This window comes from Pan paniscus, chromosome 10, assembly GCF_029289425.2.
Source record: "Pan paniscus chromosome 10, NHGRI_mPanPan1-v2.0_pri, whole genome shotgun sequence".
NCBI lineage: Eukaryota > Metazoa > Chordata > Mammalia > Primates > Hominidae > Pan > Pan paniscus.
Window position 1 is genome coordinate 5,376,167 of NC_073259.2, and position 21,334 is coordinate 5,397,500.

At 38.5% G+C, this 21,334-nt stretch overlaps 1 pseudogene; it reads left to right on the forward strand.

The window, feature by feature from the left end:
* Positions 1-10,797: 10,797 nt before the first annotated feature.
* Positions 10,798-21,067, forward strand: LOC117977987 (protein capicua homolog; annotated as a pseudogene).
* The last annotated feature ends 267 nt before the right edge of the window (positions 21,068-21,334 follow it).

Consider the following 21,334-nt stretch of genomic DNA (forward strand, 5'->3'; position numbering starts at 1 on the left):
TAGCTGGGACCTCCTGAATAGCTGGGACCACACACATTTAACCTGTATTTATAAAATTGCTGTTTAGAGAATAACATTTGATGGAATCATGCTTTTACTTTCTGCTTATGACTCAATTGTTTGTACTGACATTAACATCCCAAATCCTTAGCATGGCCTACAAGGCCCTGAGCAATGTGGCACCTGCTGAAGCCTGCTGCCTCATTTACTAACTCTTTGTCTCTTTCCCAGATCCAGCCACTCTAACATTTTTTAGTTCCTGGACCAAGACAAGCTCTTCCCAGAACCTGACCTTTGTACCTGTTCTTTATTCCTGGAGTATTTTTCCCCTGACAAATTACTTATCATCTATCATAAATCAGGTTAAATGGCACTAACTCAGGGAAGGCTTCCCTAACTGCCTCCCTTCTCTAACCAAATTAGGAACAATTATATGGCCACATAGTATCGAATCAAGTTTATAATTTTAAAATAATTGGGAGATTTTGTTAACACTTGTTTTCACTATAAGACTGTAATTACATGCAAGTAAGAACCATGCCTGTTTGTTTACTCCTGCCACAGTCAGAATAGTGCCTGGAATATGCAGTAAGGGCTGAACAAATACTAAATAAATAAACAAGTGAATAAATGGATATTGTCTCATTTTTAGAACAGAGTACTAAATGGATCATGAACACTATCTGGAATGTCACGTAGGTAATTTACAAGGGCTACAATTTCAGCTCAGATTTACCTTTTCCTGGATACAGGTCTTGATAGGTCTCTTGATGTCATTTCACTTCAGATTCTTCTTTAGAAAACTTGGACAATAGCATTTGCTGCCTTGTCCAAATTGTTACTAAGAATCAAAAGAGATATCTGACATGAAATGACATTGGAAAACATTAAACACGATTGAAATAATGCTAGCCAATATGGTTATTATTAGAAACTAATTACATTTTCAACTTAAAAATAGTAATACTTACTGCAGACTCAAATGTGCTCATTCTAAAACAAGTATATGTTTGCCTATGGTCTGAGATTCTAATCCACGGAGTTCATTCTAATCCACATTCAACACTATCATGTACCAGTGGGCCTCATAACCCACCTAGCCCTGTGATTTTTCAGGTTCACTTTTCTAAACTTGTGAAGTAAATATTTATTTTCTTAGTTCAGAAGAGGAAAAAAACTCTTGTAATTTTTGCCCATTTCAGGAGAAATCTTGCATATGAAAACAAGAGATAAATATACACAACTGAGGGCTGTGGTTTAAACAAAATCTTGAGAATGTTTTTTGACCTTATACATTTGTGCTTTAGTATAACAAAATGATATAGACAAAGGTAACTTTTAATAGAACCAGTCACTAAATTAAAAAAATGACAAATTCTTCTGCTTAGCTAAGCAACAGAGAAGGTAAAATACTAATTCAATTCATCAATTTAAGCAATACTCATTAAGAGCCAAGTATGTGCTTACTGAATAAGCTGCTGAGGTTTGGTGGTTACAGAGTGTGCGGTGAAATGATGTCTACATCACAGTCCAACATTCACAGAGTTTAAAAGCCTACCAAGAATCAAGACAGACACAAATACCTAACATAGACGTTTGTATGTGATAAGAGAGCCACAGTACAATTTAGGAGAAGAAATTGTATGGAAGGAAGGTTCATTTCCATTAGACCAGAAAAGACAGCACATTTGAAGGCCTGAATAAGAAATATTCTGGATAAGATATTGTGGCTGCCACCAGAATGACTCTTGATGATCTCTACCTCTTGGTATTTATACCCTTATATAATCTCTTTCCTACAGTATAAGCTGGTCCCAGGTACTTGTTTCTATTGAATAGAATAGAACAAAAGTAATGAGATGCCACTTCTGAGATTAGATTATAAGATACTGTGAATTTCATCTTGTGCCCTCTCCCTCTCTCTCTTTCTCTTGCCCTCTCATTTGAATGAAGCCAACTGGCATGCTGTCAGTGGCCCAGTGTAAGTCCTGTTACAAGAAATTGATGATTACCTGTAGCCAACCCTAAGTGAAGAACTGAGGTCCTCAGTCCTACAAATGGAGAGAAACTGAATCTAGCTAAGAACCATGTGAGTGAGCTGGGAAGAAGATCCACCCTCAGTTGAAATTTAAGATGGCATATTGAGCAGACATACTGAGACACACTGAAAGTAAGAGAGCAGGAGGAAACAAAACCAGGGTCATACAAAGAACACAACTGATTTTGAGATTCTCACATAAGTATTACACCTTCAGTGAGCACGTGTACTAGAAATTTAAAAAATAAATAAAATAAACCTTCAAAGAGAGCTAGCAAATAAATTTCCCTATGGTCTCAGATCTGAGTGGAGAGAGAAAATGTTCCCTGTGGAGTTTATAGCCAGAATCCAGCTCTCAAACAGCTTTCAGCCTGAACTCACACAATCTGTGTGGCTTACAAATTTGCAAGCTGAGAATTTAATTCAAAATGGTCTCAGGTTGATAGCAGTCCAAAATGCTAGGTAGGAAAAAAAATCCTCTCTGGACAAATAAATCATCAAAGTAAGCTCATAAGAGCAGGTTTCAAAGGTCATGAGCTTCTAACACAAAAAAAAAAATCGCACACACAAAATGGGGGTAGCAGCAACATGGGTAGCGTATTCAAACTTGAAAAGACTTTAAATATTTGTATTATTAGATGTAGATTATGAAACACATATTTTAATGTGGTTAATTTTTTTAAGGAATCAAAACTATGAGTAAAGACCAAGAAAATTGTGCTGGATGGCCACTTCCACCATGGCTCCCCTCCTATTTAAGTCTGGGTACTGTGTCACCCGGAGTCTTCAGGCACATTGTTCCAGGTTTGGGTTTGCCTATGAAAGAAACTCATGAGAGCTGGAAGTGAGGAGTGAAGAGGAGGTCTTCACATAAAGCAGGCTTAAGGATTAGACATAGCAGGTTTGACAGATGTGATGGCTTGCAGAATTCTTTATGAGCTCCCACTGTCCATCTGGATAAGATTTACAGACCTTTCAGAAATTCCTATAAGCTTGGGTTCTGTGCCCACACTCTAGACTGTCAGGCTAAGATCTCTGATATAAAACAGACCTCTTCTGATTTTGTCTAGCTGCTTTTCTAATATCTATTCACCAAGCTCTTCCAATAATAGCATAAGGCCCTAATTAATATTAAACTTTTATCATTATAATACTTAGGATGTCTTCTGTTTTCCTAATCAAATTCTGACTACTATTAAAATATAAAGAATTGTCCAGAAATATATTTTAAAAATCACACATTGATCTTCTTTAAATGAAAATATAACAATTGTATGGACTAGGATGATTACAGTTGTTCAGTTCTGACTGTTATTTGAAGAAAAAAGCAATAAGAAGCCTCAGCAACTTAACAGAAGGAGCTGCCATTTACTAGGAGAAAAGATTGTGGATGAGAGTGTAGCAAAGGTCAGAATTCTGTGAAGCTTGAGATGTCTATTATAATGAATTATCTTTTATTCTCACTACAATTTCCTAACAATTTTGGGGTTTATATTTTTGAAAGAGATATACCTTTAATTTTTTCTTTGTACTATTGTTAGGTAACTTTAATGTGCAGATTATACTACAGTGAAAGTTGCCAATGACAAGGCAAAGTCACTTACATCAGACCCAAAGCAAAGTGGAGCCGGGTCATGAAAAAGAGGATCTTGTGTGTGTGTCCACGATAAGCACTATCACAAGGACTTTCTACAAACTCACAAGAAATTTCTGCCCACCCAGCACACTCTGTTTGTCCAGCTCATCCTGTAAGTGTCTCTATAATAGGACCTATCATAAAAAATTCCTCAAGACTGCAGCATTTCAGATAAGCCACCCTCACAAGAACACTTGCCTAGCAATGGCTGTTTCTGCCAGTAAGTTAACACCAGCTCCTGCATCAGGCCCTGTGACCAATGATGTTTGTTTCAAAACAGCTTGCATAGTCTTCTTTTTGTCTTTACATATTTTCCTTACCTCAACCTCTTGGGATGCACCTATGATTGATCATAGCACAAATATCTCAGATTATAATCCTTGTTTATTTCCAAATAAATTTATTTCTTTGGAGATCCACTTTTTCTGTTATTATACATTGACATTGTTATCATGAAATTGGTTGGGTGATGTGTCTTATTTTCTTGTCTCCAGAAGAATTTCTGTAACAGTGCAATTAAACGTTCTTTGCATGTTTGCTAGAACTCACCTGTAAAATTGTCTGAGCAACCAAAGCCTGGTTTTTGTGTTTCGTTTTTCTTTTGTGATTGGGGAGGGGGGTTTATCGTACTGATTCAAGGTGTGAAGGTAACATCATTTTGATTTTATACATCTTCTTCAGTCCATTTAAGCATGTTACATAGCATTGTTTGTTCTTTTCATGATATTATTTACAGTAGTCTCCTAAATTTTCCCTCTGCTTCTGCCATGAGCCCCTACAATCTATTTCAACTCAGAAGCTATACAGTTTGTTTAAAACATGTAACATATTATGCCACCTTTCTTACTGTAAAACATCCCATGGTTTCTCATAGTATTTATAGTAAAAGTGAAATTTTTATGATGGCTTGAGAAACTTTTCCCATTAGATGCCCAAGTGCTGGTCTGGTCTGATCTTCTCATCTTCCCTTGGGTGATTCTGTGGCAGTCATACTAGCCTCCTTGCTGCTCCACAAAAACTCCAGCATGATCCTACTTCAGGATATTTGCCATTGTTACTGCATCTGCCTGGAACCTTTTCTCCCATATAAACATAGAGATTGCTCTTGCCTGTCCTTCAAGTCTATTCTTAAATGTCCCATTCTCTGTGAAGCTTTCCTGCCCACCCTATTTAAATTACAGACTTCACTCCCAATTCCCCATCTACTTTAAGAGTCTTCATTTATCATTCCTTGACAAACTGTAAATATACATGTTCACTTTTTTATCATCTGTCTCCAAATACTGGAATGTTAAGTTCTGTAATGTCAGATATTTCTGTTTGGTTCACTGGTGTATTCTTAAAGCATGTTATATACTAGGTATACTCAATGAATATTTGTTGAATAAATATCACATTGGGCTTATTCCAGAAACTCAAGCTTGTTTCAATAGTTAGAACAATCTACAAATGTAATTCATTACATTAACAAATTAAAGGAGCTAAATCACATCACCACCACAATAATGCAGAAAAACACATTTGATACAACTCAATATTCATGTCTGCCTAACAAACATCTCATGATACTAGGAAAAGAGGAAGGGATATATTATTTTCATGTATAAAACACTAACCATTGTAGCATGCCAATATACCCAAAATTCAATGAAATTCCTATCAACATCTTAGCATTCCTCTTAGTCCTCAACGAAGCATTTCTAAAATGTGTATAGAAGACCAAAGGGCCAAAAGAGTCAACGTCTGAAGAAGTGGAAAAAGAAAGTTGAGGAAATCTTAAAACATGTTATTGAGCTTAAAGTTGCAAAAATAAACTCATGTACCATAATTCATGAGTAGAAAAATAGACTAGTGGAATAACATAAAAATAAAAACAATGCTTACATAAAATGTTGTAACTGATTTGGATGTCATTAGAAATCAGTAAGTAAATAGATGGACAATATAATGAAAGATGCTAGGCAAATAATGTGGTAGGGAGAATAATGGCCCTCAAAGATGCCCATGCCTAACCCTGGAACCTGTGAATATGTTACACTGAATGCAATAAAGGCTTATCAGATGTGATTAAGGATGCAAACCAAGATGGAGAGATCTTCCTGGGTTATCCAGATGGGCCCAGTCTAATCACATGAGTTCTTAAAAATGGAGAACCTTTCTTAGCTGAGTCCAGAGAGAGATGTGACAATGAAAGAATGGTCAGAGAAATGTGACATTGCCAGCTTTAAAAAGAGAGAGGAGAGGCAATGAGAAAAGGAATGCTGATGTTCTCTAGAAGATAGAAAAGGCCAGGATATGGATTCTACCCTAGCCACCATAAAGAAACATGCCTGTCGACAACTTGATTTTAGTTCACTAAAATTCATGCCTGATTTCTGACTTGTGTACACTGTAAGATGACAAGTTTGTGTGATTTTAGGTCACTTAGTTTGTAGAAATTTGTTACAGCAGTAATAGAACAAGTGGTTATCCATATGAGGCAAATTAGATTGGATACCTATCTCCAATAGAAATCAATTCAAGGTGAATTCCAGGAAAATACTTAAAACATTTAGATTAAAAATAAATGAGAATTTTTGTTACTTTTGGTAGGTCATAGAACCAAGAAAAACAAACATTAAGGAGGAAAAATGAACATATGACTACATCAAAATATAAAGCTTCTCTATTTGGATGATATCATAAGGTGACAAATCATAAACTGTAATATTTGCAACATATATATGAGTGAATAAATATACATTTAGAATATATATGAACTCCCAAAAATCAACAGGAAAAATAAGACATAGAACAAGCAAAATGCATAAACAAAAGAAGGCAAAACAAAAATAATGACTCATAATTATATGAAAAGAAGCTCATCTTCATAGATGAGCAGATAAATGCAAATTAAAAACACCCTGAGATGCTTTTTACATCCGTGAACCTGATAAAAGTTAGAGTCTAAAAGTAATAATTAACAAAGATGGGAAGTAACAGAAAATCTTGTCCATTACTGGTTAAAGTATAAACTGATACAGCTACTTCATAGAATATTACATTATAGAATAAAGTTGTGAGTATGTATATGCAGTGACTCAGCATCTTCATTGCTAGTATGTACTCAAGAGAAACAGGAGTGGACTAGGAAGTAAATACAAAATGATGACAACATTGTTTGTTATATCAAAAAATAAAAAAGACACCCAATATTCCAGCAAAAAAAAATAAGTAAAAATAAAAATAAATCCTGGTGTATTCTAACAATGGAATAATATATAGCCATTAAAATAAATCAACTATTACTGTACATATGAATGTAAGTATCAGCAAAACATATTGTTTAGTGAAAAAGAAGCTGAAGAAGAATATATACAATATGGTTACATTTATATGAAGTCCAAAAACTTGCAAAATAAAGAAATGTATTTAGAAATAGATTCACATGTGAGAAAACTAGAAGAAAATTAATGAAAGGATAAAAGGGATAGCAGTAATTCTGAGTAGTTGAGGGGATTTCAATTGGAAAAAAATAGTATCATATTCTTTAAGTCAGGTAGTGGGTATTAGCATTTGTTTTACCATCATTCTTTATTCTTATAGCTACACTATATATTTTCAATGTATTTAATGTATTTTTTGCATAATTAAATATTATGCAATAAAAATGAGAAAACAAAAAAGTAGAAAATGATAAATTACAATTAAAAATGGAGAAAAAATTATAATCTAGTTGAGTAATGGTATATTACATAGCTATTTTCTTAAGTAGATGTATGTACATGATGTATGCACGATTGTACATACATGTTCTTAATTATATATAAATATATATGTACATATTTTTAATATAAAATACTAAACAAAGTACACCAAAATATTAGCTCCTATGTTAGTGAGATAATTTTTTTTTTGTATTTTAAGTTTTACATAGTAGGTGTATTTGTCTGTTTTCATACTGCTATAAAGAACTGCCCAAGACTGGGTAATTTATAAAGGAAAGAAGTTTAATTGGCTCACAGTTCAGCACAGCTTGGAAGGCCTCAGGAAATCTACAATCATGGCGGAAGACAAAGAGGAAGCAAGCCAGCTTCTTCGCAAGGCAGCATGAAGAAGTGCCGAGCAAAGGGGAAAGAATCCCTTATAAAACCATCAAATCTCGTGAGAACTCACTATCACAAGAACAGCACAGGGGAAACTGCCCCCATGATTCAATTACCTCCACCTGGTCTCTCCCTTGAGCTGTGGGGATTATGGGGGCTATGGGGATTACAATTCAAGATGAGATTCAGGTGGGGATACAAAGCCTAACCATATCAGTAGGCATGTGTTGAATTTTAAACTCAGAGAAAAATACTAGTGTTTTTTATAGGATTCTTACTAAAGAAAAACCAGAAACTAATAAACCATCTACACTAAGACATAAAATTCAGTTGTTTAGTTACAAGATAGAATGTGGCCTTGTAAGAAAGCAAATTAACTTCTAACATACAAAGCCTTAGAGAAGATTCAAGTGACTGACGGATCTTAAACAGAGCTATTATTACAACTCAAACTGCAGTAAAATATCCTCAGCAACATAGATGTGTGTGTTTCACTAGTCAGAGCAATACAAATTTAATGAAACTCCATTGGTGGTGTTTTTAATCAGACAATTTCTGAAGATGTCATGGCTTATTCATAGATGCAAGCCAAATCTCTAGAAGAGTACCATAATAAGAAAAAAAAGAATACAGGCAATTGAGAGCTGTTCCAAAGTTTAGGGAGTTTTTGTAAGGAATTAATAAATTAAAATGTTCTTGGAAGAGAGAAATTAATATGCAGTTCATACTGCCAGAATTGCAGGCAATTTATCAAACTCCCCTAGTCCTCCAAAATTGCTATTTTTTTTGACACACACTTTACAGTACAGAAGAAAATGTCTCCGGCAATAAATCACAAAGTTAAAATTACGTAGTCTACAATTAACTAGACAGTGATGGTAAATCATTTTCTACCAAAAGAAAGAAATGTCTTGTCTATTCAGGTTCTGCTCCACTTAAAAGTTTTCCTTGTTGGCGAGCAAGTGGTTAGAAAATCATATTTTATACGTACATTCAGCTTAACTATCATTCAGCTCAGGAAGATGACTCAGGGCCTTATCTATACCTTCAAGTTTGCTCTTAGCAAGTAATTGTTTCAGTATCTATATCAAAAATGGCTTAAGTCTGCAACATGTTTCTGAATGATTACCAAGGTGATAGTCAGTTCTTCATTGAATCCTGGATGCTTTATTTTTCTTAATAAGAGGAATTCATATGGATCAGCTAGAAAAAAATTAAGAGGAAAATCACATGGAAAGTTATATATTATATATCTATTATATATATAATATTATATATCTATTATATATAATATTATATATCTATTATATATAATATTATATATCTATTATATATATTATATATCTATTATATATATTATATATCTATTATATATAATATTATATATCTATTATATATAATATTATATATCTATTATATATATTATATATCTATTATATATATTATATATCTATTATATATAATATTATATATCTATTATATATAATATTATATATCTATTATATATATTATATATTGTATATCTATTACATATATAATATTATATATCTATTATATATATTATATATTATATATCTATTATATATATAATATTATATATTATATATCATTTCCAAATTCCCCAGCGTTCATATTTGTCAGTGCAAGTAAAGAGCCTTAGTTCTGATTAGGTTTGAGGTATGACCATTTGGCCAGAATTTATGAACTCTACATGTCGCTTGATGTGTGCTTCAGGGTACACTTTTTTTTTTTTTTGAGACAGAGTCTTGCTCTGTCGCCCAGGCTGGAGTGCAGCGGTGCGATCTCAGCTCACCGCAAGCTCCGTCTCCCGGGTTCACGCCATTCTCCTGCCTCAGCCTCCTGAGTAGCTGGGACTACAGGCGCCCGCCACTATGCCCTGCTAATTTTTTGTATTTTTAGTACAGACGGGGTTTCACCGTGTTAGCCAGGATGGTCTCGATCTCCTGACCTCGTGATCCACCCGCCTCGGCCTCCCAAAGTGCTGGAATTACAGGCGTGAGCCACCACGCTCAGCCAGGGTACACTTTTAAGCAGAGACACTACTTTGAAGGTCATAAAAAATATAATAAGAGATAAGGCTAATTTCCTTTAATAATAATAATAATAATAAAATCCTTTAATAAAAATATAAAGGAATAATATAATAATTTTCTTTAATAAAATATAATAAGAGATAAGGCTAATTTCCTTTAATAAAATATAGTAACTACATACCAACAGAATTCCAAAAAAAGAAATAGAGAGGAAGGGAGCATGGGTCATTAATCTTGTCAAAAATATAAAATTATATACGAGAAATTCCTAGAAACTGTTTTCCTTGTCTGCGGCCATTGTGCTGCTGCTACACAACTACCGCAAGCAGCCCTTCACGCCCTCCTCCCAGTACAAAGCTAATTGACTTGTGAGAAATGTTAAGCTTGGAAGAGTCAGCATCGCTGCACTTATTTTTTATTCTACTCTGACATTAGAATAATCCTTGAGTGGGGGAAAGGTTAAAAACCCCCTGGATAAGTGTTACTAATTAATGATGATTGTTTTAAACAATGTTTGGATAATTTTTCCTTGTCCCTTGACATAAACTTGATAAATAACTGAGAAGTGAGAAGGAGGTTAGTGGGTTGCTTAAATTCCATTCAGGTACTTAAAGTTAGCTCCAAAAATTTAGCTATTTATAAATTGTCATGCATTGTTAATGTATAAGAGATGTAGATTTCATTTATCTTTGGTGGAGTGAGATGAAGCAGTGAATCATTGAAGACTGAAAGAAAGAAAAAGGTCTTTTCCCTTTTCTTTAAGAAGCATCATTAGTTAAAAACATGTTAGTTGATACCAGAGAACTATATTTAAAGGGACAGCAATAAGCAAATTGATTACTCTGGTGATTATTGGAGTGACATTGCCTTTTAGTTGTACTTTCACAAAAATTCACAATATTTGCCAAAGTCAAGTTATCCATTACACAATTAATTTGTCATTCTTTTGTTTATGTCAATATCTCTATCTCAATTGGATCTATCTCAACTGCTTCTAAACAAGCCACCATAGTCTCTCCCATTTCAACAATCTCTTCCAAGTACCATTTCATTTCTTCTTTTCATATTTTTGAAAACTTTTGAAAAACTACCTATTTTCCTCCTCCATTTCTTGTTCATTCCATTCTAGTGGACATGGAATCTGTTCCTCCTCCAAAACGGAATTTGGCAACGCTTAAATTACCAAACCCAAAACATATGTTGTTTTTATCTTTACCTCTCCGTGGCATTTAATGATAAGACCACTACTATCTTCTCTTTTACCCTTCTTTCTTGAATTCAGTCAGACAACGTACTTACATTTTTCGTCTTATTCTCCATCTTAGAAACCACCTCAGCTTTCTCCATTCAGCCATAAAATTCTGCTTTTCCTCAAAGATTAATCTGCCTCTCTTCTCACTATATACTATCTCTGTTAGCTAATTTTATTTGTGCACATTGCTTATACTGAGCATTACATACACATATGCATGTGTGTACATGTGCACACACACACTGTATGTGGACATGTATATATACATGTGTGTGTATATATATAGTATATATATAAATTACAATAACATAAAGGTGGCATTTTAAATTAGTGGAAATTGCACTTTTATATTTTAACAAATTGTATTTCCCATATTGAACTGTAAGTCTCCTGAAAGGAGGAATTTTGTTCTTGCTCATCATCAACTTTTTCAACATCCAGTGCACCATTTAGAACTTAGATGTAGTCAATACAGGTTTGTGGAATGAAAGAGGAAAAGAAAGAATTAATATTCCTTTAAATTAGGATGCAAAATCGTATATAGAAAATTGGCTAAGTTGTGGTCCATTCATATTTGCTCCCAATTAAGGAGCACAGCTATGAAAAGGAAGGCTTCAAATTAATAACCAATAGATTTTTTAAAAAAGAAAACTGGCCAGGTACTGTGGCTTATGTCTGTAATATCATCATGTTGGGAGGCCAAGGCAGGATTATTTGAGCCCAGAAATTCCAGACCAGCCTGAGAATTTGGCAAAACTCTGTCTCTACAAAAAATACAAAAATTAGCCAAGTTTGGTGGCATGTGCCTGTAGTACCAGCTACTTGGGAGGCTGAAGTGGAAGAATAGCTTGAGTCTGGGAGGTCAAGGCTGCAATGAGCTGTGATCGCACCACTGCACTCAAGCCTGGGTGGTAGAGTAAGACCCTGTCTCAAAAAAAAAAAAAAAAAAAAGAAAAATCACTAAGCAAAATAAGACATGTGAAGGATCATGTCAAAGGTAAGAAAAATTAGGGAAACATTAAAAGCTTTCTTCCCAAGCCACTAAATCAACTTGACTAACAAAATTACCACTTGATTTAGCATTAGAAAATTACATTACATATCAAACATAAACCCATTAATCAAATACTAAAGAAATTTCTGAGTTAAATGGTATAATGTTAGCTTATGCCAGAGCTGACCTTGAAAGATTGTTCAAATATGGCTCAGTGTGATTGAAAGTTCTGTGTGAATATGTTTTTGGAAAGATAAAACAGCAACACCTTAGTGTATGTTTTTGAAATAAAATGTATCTGAGTAGCAGCAAAGTTATTCTCAAATTTCCATTTTATAGCTGGAGATGTTATACCATGACATATATGATAGGACCCAATATGGATTAATCCCTTTTAGAAGTCAATCAGGAAGAGGGGAGCAGTTAAAACAGTTGCTTGGTTTACAAACATTAGAACAATTTTCTTATTCACACCATCTGATTATTGTATTTTATTTTTTCCCCAACGTTTAGACTACACAATGAGTTAAGAATGATAAAAATAAGCTCACCAATATACTATGTACATATTTACCAAAATCTGTGCATGCTTATACATATAAACACAGCTGATAATTTATTAGTTAGGCTCATTTGTAATTTTTGTCACTATAGACCAGTTTTTTATTTAAATTGAAGATTAGTATACATTTTAAATGATTAGTCAAAATAAAAAATCTAAAATGTGCTCTAAATACCTCTTAGGTCAGAAAAAAAAAGTCAAAAGCTAGAATATAGAGAAATTAAGAAATGCCCTAAATTTCTAATCTGACAAAAATTCATACGAGATTGAAATATTTTAATGGAAAATAGAACAGAACTAATCATTGAAGAAATTATAGAAAGGAAACAAAATAAACAGATTATATGGAGGATTTTTAGAAGATAAGTAAATAAATTAATATACTAGGAAAAAACAAGGGAAATATAATTGATAAATAAATACAGGTAAGAGTTCTTTTGAAATAATGATAAAATAGAAAATCTCTGTCAAAACTAAAAGGAAAGATGCATAAATATATAAATAAATGATAAAACGATGTTGCATACATATATGACTTTTTCAGAATCAAAAAATTTAAATTTCTGTAATAAAATTTAAATGTTTATAAATTTAAAAAACTAGAAGAAAGAATGTTGACTGTTCACAATACAAATACATGACAAATATTTGAGGTGATGGATATGCTAATTATCCTTATTTGATCATTGGACATTGTATACATGTATCAAAATATCACTCTGTATCCCATGAATATGTACAATTATTTGTCTCAAAAACAAACAAACAAAAGATAATTGGAGAATGTTGAAAACTCAGAGAGAAGAGCAACTCTCACAGATAGGGATCCAGATAACATTAGCAGCTGATTTCTCGGCAGAAACCTTGAAGGCCAGTAGGCAGTGGATTATATATTTAAAATAATGAAGAAACCTGTCAATTGAGAAATCTATAGCTGGAAAACTTATCCTTCAAAAATGAGGGAGAAATTATGACATTTCCGGATTTTTTTTTTAAACTGAAAAAAAAATCCATTTATCCCTGAATTTGCCATTCCAGAAGTGTTAAGTCCTTCAGGTTGAAATAAATGAACTCTAGGCAATAACTATATAAGTAAATAAGTAAGCTGTATGAATATACAAAGCTCTCTGGTAAAGGTAAATACGTAAACAAACATAAAAACAGTCCTATTGTAATTTTGGTTTGTAACTCTGCTTTTTATTTTCTACATAATTTAAAAGGCAAATGCATAAAATGTAATTGTAAATCTGTTAGCTGGTATACAATGAATAAAGATATCATTTGTTACATCAATAACATAAAAAGAGTAGAGCTATATGTATAGCAGTAGAATTTTGGTATGTGATTGAACTTAAGTTGAAATAAATTCAAATTAAAATGTTATAACTCTAGGATGTTATATGTAATTCTCATAGTAACCAAAAACGGAATATACATAGAATATAAACAAAAGGAAATGAGACTAGAAACAAAATGTGTCACTACAAAAAAATCAACTAAAGATAAAAAAGAAATAATTGAGAAAATGGCAAAAATCAGTAACTCTGACGTATTAAAACTTTCCATGCTACATAAATCTGAAAACTCTATTTCACATAAAACTGGAGCTGAAAGAGACAAATACTTACCTATAAAGTTAAAAGTTATATAGGGAACAAACACTAATTTTTTTTAGAAAAAATTCTAAAAAGAGTAAAAATATGCCTTATACTACCCCGATTTCATGTTTTACAGCTCTGGGAAAATAGAAAATAAAATGTTCTGTTAGCATGAATCCCTCTGTGCCCCCAAAAAACCCTATGGATTGCATCATTATTACCTAAAAAGTCTATTGTCAAATGCAGCAGAGTGATATTTTTTACAAGGTAGATATTAATTTTAGATATGGAATAATATTGGTGATTTCCCTTTTATAACACTGGGTTAAGATGAAAGAATGAGAAGATAAAGGTCCCTCAGCAATATAACTCACAAACATGTTCAGAAGCAGTAAGAAGTTACATTAATTGTCTTTTGAAAGTCAATAATCTACATCTTTAATGTATGCATATAGCATAGCTAATGTACTATCGCTGGGTCCATTTATTCAATGAATAATTGCCGCTATGTGTCAGACATTTTTCTAGGCCTAGGAATGGATACCTAAGTGAACAAAGCAAAGATTCTGGTTCTTGTAGAGTTTCCATTAAAAGACCATTTAGTAAAACTTTTCTTCCCCCAAATTATAAAATCTGTAAGATGATTTAACAACATGTGTAAAAGTCATTGTGGGCCAGGCACGGTGGCTCATACCAGGTGTGGTGACTCATAGCACTCTTTCACCCAGGCTGGAGTGCAGTGGCACAATCTCGGCTCACTGCAACCTCTGCCTCCTGGGTACAAGCGATTCTCCTGCCCCAGCTTTCTGAGTAGCAAGGACTACAGGTGCACACCACCACGCTTGGCTAATTTTTGTAGTATTAGTACAGACGGAGTTTCACCATGTTGGCCAGGCTGGTCTCGAACTCCTGACCTCAAGTGATCCATCTACCTCGGCCTCCCAAAGTGCTGGAATTACAGATGTGAGCCACAATGCCCGGCCTTATTTTCTACAACTTTGGTAACTTTAGCATATACCCCAAATCTGTAAGACATAATATTATAATTCAAATGCAACTCATGGCTTCTCATTGTACTCTTTCTCTAGCTTTTGAATTATTTATTCTAATACCAGTTTTAATTCTGACACAAAAGCATGGGAGTTCTAATCAAAATCCAACCTTTTAACATAAAAACTATGAAGAAATTATGAGTAGAACTTAAAAAGGAAAATAGGCCTATTAATTAGATTTGTCTTTGTAGCATTTAACTCTATAATAAATAACATAATATTTTATGCCTATGAGTACCCAACAAAGCCTCCAGCTTCCATTTAGATATAAAATGTAAAAGTCACTACTGGATCCACAAGCAAGACTATGGTAAAGAAATTTCTCCAGCTATCCAGCTTCTTTTACATGATGTTACATGTTTCTTTTGTTTTTTCATTTTGGCAAATATTGATTGTCATCTTCGTGTTTCTCTATGTCCTAAGTGCTGGGATACAGAATCTGAAAAGATGGACACAGGACCTGCCTTCAAGTTCACCCTTTCTTTTTTTTTTTTTTTTTTTGTGAGATGGAGTTTTGCTCTTGTCACCCAGGCTGCAGTGTAATGGTGAGATCTCGGCTCACTGCAACCTCCACCTCCAGGGTTCAAGTGATTCTCCTGCCTCAGCCTCCCAAGTAGCTGGGATTACAGGTCCCAGCCACCACGCCTAGCTAATTTTTGTATTTTTAGTAGAGACAGCGTTTCATCATGTTGGTCAGGCTGGTCTCGAACCCCTAACCTCAGGTAGTCGACCCACCTCGGCCTCCCACAGTGCTGAGATTACAGGCATGAGCCACCACGCCCTGCTAGGAGTTCATGCTTTAATTGGGGAAAATATACAATAAGCAAGCCAGTTTTTAAAAAGAGAACTGCAATTAGAGTTAAATGCTACAAAGACAAACTCACAGGAAGATGGGATGTAGAATGATAAGGCTCTCAGAATAGTAAGAGAAACTATTGCTTCTTACGATGTTTGTCTTTCTTTGTATCGGTGCTCAGCTGAGTCTGCAGTGCTTCAGAGGCAGCTTTCATTTAATAAAAATCTATGATTTCTCCTTCCAGTTGTTTTTTCTCTTCCTCGAACTTCCTTATCTCCTCCTGTTGAATCATTTTAAGATGCTCGAACTTGTCCTGCAGCTGTGAAACCAATGTGCAGTTGTGACACCAAAGCAGTGTGGCTGAACACCTAAAAGAATATGCTTTTTTCTGATTATCAAACAAACCCAAATCATCACAGTAGAGCATGATCTTAATAACAATCTCAAAAACTCAGGAGTAAACACTCACATATGGAATTTTTCTTTTCTTTCTCTCTTCATTTTATAAGATGGAGTCTCACTCTGTTGCCCAGGCTGGAGTGCACTGGTGCGATCTGAGCTCACTGCAACCTCCATCTCCCAGTTCAAGTGATTCTTCTGCCTCAGCCTCTTGAGTAGCTGGGACTACAGGCATGCACCACCACTACAGGCGTGTGCCACCACACCTGGCTAATTTTTGTATTTTTAGTAGAGATGGGGTTTTGCCATGTTGGCCAGGCTGGTCTCGAACTCCTGACCTCAGGTGATCCTCCCGCTTTGGCCTCCCAAAGACTTTTTTTTTTTTTTAATATAGAGACAAGTTCTCAGTATGTTGCCCAGGCTGGTCTCAAACTCCTGAGCTCAAGTGATCCTCCCACCTCAGCTTCACAAAGTGCTGGGACTGACAGGATGCAGTGGCTCATGCTTGTAAACTCAACACTTTGGGAGGCCAAGGTGGGAGGACTGCTTGAGCCCAGGAGTTCAAGACCAGACTGGGTGATATAACACAATAGTAAACTTCAACAGGAGAGAGAATCTGTAAACTTGAATATAGATCTTCTGAAATTATCCAGTTAGAGGACAAAGAAAAAAAGAATAAAAAAGAGAAAAGAAGGCTGGGCGTGGTGGCTCAAGCCTGTAATCCCAACACTTTGGGAGGCAGAGGCAGGCAGATTAAGAGGTCAGGAGTTCAAGACCAGCCTAGCCAACATGACAAAACCCCATCTCTACTAAAAATACAAAAATTAGCCGGGTGTGGTGGCACACACCTGTAGTCCCAGCTACTTGGGAGGCTGAGGCAGGAGAATCACTTGAACCCAGGAGGCGGAGGTTGGAGTGCAATGTGAGCCGAGACCACACATTGCACTCCAGCCTGTGTGACAGAGCATGACTCTGTCTCAAAAAAAAAAAGAAAAAAAGAAAAAAATGAGACAGAGAAAAGAAAGCCAACAAGACACCATTAGGCAAACCATTGTCAGGTTATGGGAGTTTGAGAAGGAAAGTAGAGAAAGGAGAAGAAAGCTTATTTAAAGAATGGCTGAAAACTGCCTAAATCATGGGAAAGATTTAGACATCTAAATCCATGAAACTTAAAGATTCCTAAAGAGGTTCAAACCAAATAGATACTCACCAAGTCACAATATAATCAAATAGTCAAAAGTTAAAGAAACTTTGCAGGTCAGGACAGAATCGAATAATACATTCAAAGTTCTGAAAGAAAAAAACTGCCAGCAACTAATATTATGTCTGACAAAGCTGTCCTTCAGAAAGAAAAAAGAAATAACGTGTTTGCTTGACAAACAAAGCTGAGGGCATTCAGGACTACTAGGTCTACCTTAAAAAAAATGCTTAACGGAGTTTTTCAAGTAAAAATGAATGAAGTTGGGAACGGTGGCTCATGCCTGTAATCCCATTTTTGGAGGCTGAAGTGGGTGGATCACCTGAGATCGGGAGGTCAAGACCAGCCTGGCCAACATGGCAAAACCCCACCTCCAGTAAAAATACAAAAAATTAGCCAGGTATGAAGGCCACTGAGATCGTGCCACTGCACTCCAGCCTGGGTGACAAGAGTCAAACTACATTTCAAAAACAAAAAAAAAAACAACAAAAAAAAACAAAACTTGAGGCCTGGCCTTCTGCTCCTCTCCAACCCCCCTTCTCTGGGCCCAAGCCACCTTGGCTGAGGAGAGGGTGAGGAGGTGTGAGCCCCTGCCAGGAACCCCCTGCCCGGACCAAGTACTCGGCCCCCAGGCCTGCATTCAGTGAGGCCTCCCGTGGCATCAGCATGTTCGGGTGGAGGAATGTGGAAGGTCACTCTGCGGCCATGTTCCCCTGGTACTCCATCCCCTTCCTGACCCCTCCCTGCAGCCACACAAGGCCAGCAACCTGCCAGTCACTCAGTGGCCTCCAACCAGAGAAAAGAACCTGCCAAGTTGGCAGCTGTTGCTCATGAGCATCCACCAGGTGGGACAGGGAGTGTTGACCCTGGGCGGCCCCCTGGAGCCACCTGCCCTTAAAGCCCAGGGCCCGCAACCCCACACACTTTGGGGGTGGTGGAACCTGGTAAAAGCTCACCTCCCACCATGGAGGAGGAGCCCTGGGCCCCTCAGGGGAGTCCCTGCTGGACAGTGAGACAGAGAATGACCATGATGATGCTTTCCTCTCCATCATGTCTCCTGACACCCAGTTGCCTCTACCACTCAGGTGATGTCAGGCCCAGTCCCTCAGTGCCCTGCGCAAGGAACAGGACTCATCTTCTGAGAAGGATGGACGCAGCCCCAACAAATGGGACAAGGACCACATCCGGTGGCCCATGAGTGGCGGTCATGATCTTCAGCAAGCGGCACCAGGCCCTGGCGGGGCTCACCAGGGTCACCCCAACCAGGATAACCGGACCATCAGCCAGATGCTGAGCGAGCGGTGGTACACCCTGAGGCCCAATGAGACACAGAAATACCACGACCTGGCCTTCCAGGTGAAGGTGGCCCACTTGCAACAAGGACCGAAAGAAGTCCAGCTCAGAGGCCAAGCCCACAAGCCAGGGGCTAGCAGGAGTGTAACAAGGGCTCATGGGAGCAGAGCATATCAGAGACGGGCACTGCCACTGCCCCTAGGGTGTCCTCTGAACTCCTGTCAGTTGCAGCCCAAACACTCCAGAGCTCGGATACCAAGGAGCAGCTTCTGTGGGGCAGAACGGCTGCACACAGTCAGGGAACCTGGCTCAGCCTGGCCCAAGCCTTCTCCCACAGCGGGGTACACAGCCTGGACGGCATGGAAATAGACCGTCAGGCACTATGGGAACTGACACAGGTGGTGTCTGGCACTGCATCATACTCTGGCCCAAAGCCTTCTACTCAGTATGGAGCTCCAGGCCACTTTGCAGCCCCTGGTGAGGGAGGTGACCAGTGGGCAGCCCTGCTGCTGCCCACCTGAGCTGCTCATTCCCAGCACATGGCCAGTGAGGACATAGCGAGTGACGAGGAGCACACGGTCATCCATGAGGAGGAGGGGGTGATGATGTCATTGCTGATGATGGCTTTAGCACCACTGACACCGATCTCAAGTTCAAGGAGTGGGTGACCGACTGAGAGTGGGGACAACTCTGCGGAGAAGCCAGAGGGCAACGAGGGCTTTGGTGGGAAGGTATTTGCACCTGTCATTCCTTCCTCCTTTACTCCTGCCGCCCCTTGCTGGATCCTGAGCCCCCAGGGTCCCCCGATCCACCTGCAGCTTTTGGCAAACTCTATGGTCCCACCCTGTCCTCCTCCTACACATACTCGGATGCTTCCTCCTCAACCTTGGCACCCACCTCCTTCTTACTGGGCCCAGGAGCCTTCAAAGCCCAGGAGTCTGGTCAAGGCAGCAGAGCGGGCCCCCTACGGCCCCTACCCCTGGGGAGGGGGGCCCAGGGACGCCTTCCAAGGTGACCTGTTTCCTCCCAATGGATCCTGCCACCTTCTGGTGCAAGAGTCCTGAAAGTGTGGGCAACCTGGAGCTACCAGGCTCCTCAGTCATCAGGGTCCCTCCCAACACTAAGGCTTTCCTAGGCAGGAGCTGGGCTGAGCCACCCGGGGGGCAGAGCCTGAAGAGAAACTGACTGGGCTTTCGGGGTCGGGGCAGAGGGAACCCCACGGACATGGATCCCACACTGGAGGACCCCACCACGCCCAAATGCAAGATGAGAAGATGCTCCAGCTGCAGTCCAAAGCCCAACACCCCCAAGTGTGCCATGTGTGATGGGGACAGCTTCCCCTTTGCCTGTACAGGTGCAGAAGCCGAGGACAGGCGCAGGGAACCGGAGACCAAGAAGGCGCTGTCCTCTTCACTGCACTTGCCCTGGACCAGTGCCGGCCCTGATCATGCAGCTCTTCCAGGCCCACTGCTTCTTCCCGTCCACTAGGCCACAGCCACCCTCCAGGCCCACTATGCACACATCTTCCCCTCCAAGGTTTGTTCTGCCCCTGCCCTGACTCCCAGCCCTGTGGGCGTCCTGACCGCACCTCACCTGGCTCAGACTCTTGACGCTGCCCTGGCTGCCCCACCACTGCCTCTGCCCGAGAGTCACGTGAGGCTGAGAGTAGGGGCAGGGGCAGCAGTGGTGCCAGTTGGGGGGCGGTCCAGTGGGAGGAGCCTCAGCCTCGCGGGCTGCTCCGTGGGACTGATGACTGCATGATCTTCTGGGCACCTCATGGATCTTCAACTGCAGGTGAAACGGTTGCTGGTGGTGGGTGCAGGGCCGCTGGGAGCTGCTGCATGGTTCCCAGAGGCTGGACTGCGGCAGGTGCCAACTGAAGCTGCTGGGGCAGCATGGGCAGGATGTTGTGCACACAAACCTTGGAGAAGATGTGTGCATAGCGGGTCCACTGCTGCTGCCCCTGCCCTGACTCCCAGCCCTGCCTGACCCCACCTCAACCTGCTCAGGCTCTGGCACAACCCTGGCTGCCCTGCCACTGCCTCTGCCCCAGAGTTGGGGCCTTGACAGCCTGGTTGGAAGGGGACACCCCAGCCCTGCCTCAACACCTGGGGGTCTCCATAACTACCACAGGCAGGTGGGCAACCCCAAAGATCCCAGGACTCACAGTACCCCCTGAGAACATGGACAGTATGTGGGGGTAGCAATGGAGGGCAGGATGGTTATCTTCTCCCAGGTAAAGCCATTTAATCCTTTCAGTTTGGGACGGAGTAAGGCCTGCCTTTTTTTTTTTTTTTTTTTTTTTGAGACCGAGTCTTGCTGTGTCACCCAGGCTGGAGTGCAGGGGTGCGATCTTGGCTCACTGCAACCTCTTCCC